General features: G+C 42.2%; 1 pseudogene; it reads right to left on the bottom strand.

Moving 5' to 3' along the window:
* Positions 1-3,911: 3,911 nt before the first annotated feature.
* Positions 3,912-4,318, bottom strand: LOC105527266 (annotated as a pseudogene).
* Positions 4,319-4,775: the final 457 nt, after the last annotated feature.

The following is a 4,775-nucleotide window of genomic DNA, read 5'->3' as shown; positions in this document are numbered from 1 at the left end:
GTTGAAATCCTATCTCTAGTATCTCAGATTGTGAGCTTACTTGAAAATAGGATCTTTGCAGATTTAACTCAGTTAAGATGGGGTCACTGGTGCTCTTATTAAAAAGGCAAATTTGAACATACATGCAGAGGGCAATGGTGTGGAGACACACAGGGAGAACGCTGTGTGATTACAGAGGATCGCATGAGGCAGCTACATCCCTGGAAAGACTAAGGCTTCCAGAAGCCGGGAGAGAGGCCTGGAACCGTTCCTTCCCTAGCACCCTCAGAGGGAGCACAGCTGTGCCAATACCTTGGGTTTTGGACTACTGGCCTCCAGAACTGCGAGACAACAAATTTCCATTGTTTTAGGCCACCCAGTTTGTTGTTTGATATTTTGTTATGGAAGCTCTAGGAAATGAATACAGCAGCAACGGACACAGGTTCCACTGTAGTTTTTTGTAAAATTATATTGAGAAGACAATTTTCAGGGTCTCTGAGGATTTCACAAAGGTTGTCTATTTCCCAAGCAAGTCCTCAGGAAACAGCCAGGGAGACAGACACACATTTATTATCTACTTGACTTTGGGCAAGATCCTGTCTCTGCAGAACTTTCTTCATCCTTCAAAGAAGGCTATGACACTTTCTTCCTAAGGCAGCCTAAAGAGTGAATGAGGTCGTGTTTTTTAAATTGTTTATTATGTGGCCTCACACATGGTAGCCTGTCAACAAATGTTAGGTTTCTTTCCCAACAAACATGAAAGAAGACCCTCCCCTGTAGCAAGCAAGCTGGGCGTTTGCTGGGAGTCTTCAACCTAATGTCTATTCAGCATAATAAATATTAATAACTGCAGTAGACACTGCCAGCGCTCTGGCCAGACCCTTTCAGATCCCTTTAACTGTTTTGTCTGTACTCCCTTGAGTGTGCACCTCACAACTCACAACAGAGACTCTTCTTGGAGGTCTTTTCTCGGGCTACTGGAGCCACTTTTCCCACACTCAGGTTGCTAGAAGTGCTTGTGAGTTTATATCCTCCATCTGGGGCAGTCCATGGTCAAGGTCTGAAGGATGCAGGCGTGTGGCAGCCCTGTTCCTTTGCCTGGAGTCAGGGAAACTCTGAGGCATAGCTCACACTCCTGAGTTCCCCTGTACAATCAGGCTGGAGCCACAGGACTTCGCCTGAAAGCGTACATTTATTTTGCCCGTCCCTACTTCCACATCAGCCTTCCTGTGAGCATGTCCATAATGAGTCGCTTACATTCAGCTCCTCAATTAAGAGTCTGCTTCTGGGGCACCTGACCCAAGGCAATAAGCCACTGAACATCTGCTGAGATGCCACATGATATTGAAGTTCTGATGGTTACAGCTAAAAAAACAACCTGACCAGATTGTGCATTCCAATCATTCACTATTTTAACAGCCATAATAATCATACTAGTAACCTCTCGTTCATGTGTCCAATTCGTGCATTATGTTCAATTCTAATCCTCATAACCAATGTATACATGGGTAGTTTTATCCTTGTAACAGTGTTTTTCAATGGCCACAAATTTTTTGATTCTCCTGCCACCAAGAGGTAAAGCGTAGGTCCCCTCCCTTGAATCCCTTTACTTTTACAGAAATCTGCTGTTTTAATAATGTGTCTCTCAGTGCCCAAGATGTGGCCATTCTAGGATATTCTTTCCCAAGTAAGGACATTCAGTCATATGGGTTGGTTAACCTTAAATTGTGTCTCTAATAGACAGTATACAGTTGGCTCTTATTTTTATATCTAGTTTGATAATCTCTGCCTTTTGACTGAAGTATTTAGTCCATTTATATTTGATATGATTATTAATATAGTTTGAGTTGCTCCTATTTTGCTATTTGCTTGTTTCATTTGAGTTTTGCTCCTCAGTATCCCCTTTTTCTTGCATTCTTATGGTTTCATAAAATATTTGATTAAATTTAGAATTTAGAATCTCATGTTTTCTAGGCAATTGCTGAAGTCAGTGAGCTTCAAACCCGGGATTGTGAAAATGCTTTAATTTCTGTAATAGCATGTTTTCTCTACTATCCATGATGATGTTTATGAAGTCAATATCAGGTTGAATTATATTCAATTGTCAGGTAAGTAAATTCTTTAGAAGTGACTAATTTGGAGTTTACTGAAACAGTATAGAGATGTTTCCATATAATCTATGTAAAGGAGAAGTTACACAGCATAAAATAAAAAATTGATTAAACCTTAGAGAAGCCAGCCTGCAGGCAAGAAGAAATTCAGTGAGGACAGGAATTATTGCTCACCCCATTGGTACTATATTTTGGGGGTTTATAAGTGCTCCCTACAATCAGATGGCACATCTATGAAACATTTGATTTGGGGAAAAATCGACAAAAATGTTTGCTGATATTTCTTTAACCTATTTGTTTTATATAAAATAAACCAAACTTTGTAACCACGTCTCCCTGATCTGCTCTATTATATGGTGGCTGGAGCATTGCAAACCTGTAAGTGTCTAACAAGTATTAATTGATTTATATTTACAGCTTTTGTTTCACTGCACAAAATGTCACATGTGACAGTTTAATTAATGTAGCTTGGCAATTGAAGACATAGGAAAGAAGACAAGAAAAATAAGAGTAATTAACATTTGTTGGTTCCTGGCTATGTTCCCAGCAAGGTCCAATGGATGTCTATGAGATGGGGATAGCCACATGGGCCCTCACAGGGAGCTTGAGAATATCAAATGGGAAAGTGCATATGAAAGCTTTCTGAAAACTCTGAGTGGGGTAAATTCTCTGTCTTCAGTAGGGCCACCCAGAGCAGAGCCTGTCAAATAAATCAGATGTACAGGATAGACTGAGGGGATGCACTAAATGCACTCAGGAGAAACAGAGGGAGGGATGTTCTGTGTCTTTATTTCCTAACTTGCATTTTGAGGGAAAGTATCAAAAGCTATTATGCATTCAACAATCTTTGTTTTGTTTTATTTTGGCTTTGGGTTTTTTTTTTTTAGAACGGGGTCTTCCTCTGTCTTTCAGGCTGGAGTGCAGTGGTGCATTCATAGCTCACTGCAGCTTTGAATTCCTGAGCTCAAGCCATCCTCCCACCTTAGCCTCCTGAGTACGTGGGAGTAGAGATGCACGCCGCCACCACACCTGGCTAATTTATTTATTTTAACCACAAATACATTTATTCCTCTAAAAACAGTTTACCATCTTTCCAGTTTCAAAATGTTATTATCAATTGTCTGCAGATTACTTACTCTCATTAAGCTGATTTTTTAAAATCCCAGAGCAGAGCAATTTACCAGCCCCATAAGAGCAATTTACCAGTACCATCATCAAGCAAGCTGCAAATCTGTCCTTTGCCAGAACAAGGAAATACTTAAGATCAACTCAAGAGAGTAACAGCTTCAAGTGTTTACCGAAGGGGTACTCACATCCATTTGTCACACGTTCCAGGACCTCATTGCCCTCTCTGTTGTTGTCGTTGTTTGTTTTTGAGGGAGTCTCACTCTGTCACACAGGCTGGTGTGCAGTGGTGCGATCTTGGCTCACTGCAGCCTCTGCCTCAAGTGACTTTTCTGCCTCAGCCTCCTGAGTAGCTGGAATTACAGGCACGTGCCACCGCACCCGGCTAATTTTTGTATTTTTCACAGAGATGGAGTTTCACCATGTTGGCCAGGCTGGTCTTGAACTCCTTACCACAGCTGATCTGCCCACCTTAGCCTCCCAAAGTGCTGGGTAATCACCCTCTTTTATAACACTGACTAACTTTTAACCCAGTTTCTTTTTATAGTCTGAAAACAAGAATCACCCACATGCGATATTTCTTCAGAGCACTGTTGAAGATGCATCAAACTTGGAGATCCTCCAGATCCCTGTTTTCAAGTGGTAAAAATATTTTATATTAGTACATAGACTATCCTTAGATACATTCTGTGTGTTCTAATGAGTTGGTGATTCCTTTTTGATGATATCTTCAGCTTCTTCTTAGACCTTTCCTGTATAGTCATTTGGTCCTACAGCTTTTAACTTCTTTTTGTACTCCAGGGTAAAACCATTTTCTTTTGCACCTATGCAAATAATCTTTTTATATTGTGGGGATGGGGAGCACTCTCGTATTTGTCATCAGATAATGTTGACAGGTTATTTCTCTTCCTTCTTGAGTTGAAACATTAACTTCCATGACAACATAAATTCCACCACTCCTTGCCTGCAGGTGGGCCATGCAGAAGAATGCCACTGAGGGGTTTTGGAGGTAGATCTCTCAGTTGGCAGGTTTCTGTCGTAGGGGAAGCACAGAAAACTCTCCTCATCTGGGCCCGGACATCCTTGCAGCCTGAGTTTGCCATGTCCCGCTAGACGCCTGCACGGGAGTCTGGACCAGGGCTGTGAGGGGCCACCATAGAGCACAGTGCTGTGCCTGTGATCCTGGCCAGTGACTGCCACGCCACTGCCTTAGGGTTAGGGCAATTTTAAATTTTTTTGTAGAGATGGGGTTCCACTATGTTGCCCATGCTGGTCTCAAACTCCTGGCCTCAATTGATCCTCCCACCTTGATCTCTCAAAGTGAGGGGATTACAGGCCTGAGCCAATGTGCTCAGCCTCAACAACAATCTTTGTTTTTTTTGAGACAGGTCTTGCTCTGTGGCCCAGGCTGGAGTGTCATGGGTCGATCTGGGTTCACTGGAACCTCTGCCTCCCAGGTTCAAGCAATTATCATGCCTCAGCCTCTGGAGTAGCTGGGACTACAGGTGTATGCCATCGCGCTTGGCTAATTGTTGTATGTTTAGTAGAGATGGGGTTTCA

The sequence above is a fragment of the Colobus angolensis genome, unplaced genomic scaffold, assembly GCF_000951035.1.
Source record: "Colobus angolensis palliatus isolate OR3802 unplaced genomic scaffold, Cang.pa_1.0 Scaffold117, whole genome shotgun sequence".
Taxonomy (NCBI): domain Eukaryota; kingdom Metazoa; phylum Chordata; class Mammalia; order Primates; family Cercopithecidae; genus Colobus; species Colobus angolensis.
The sequence above is the reverse complement of the archived record's forward strand: the minus strand, read 5'-3'. Positions and strand labels throughout refer to the sequence as shown.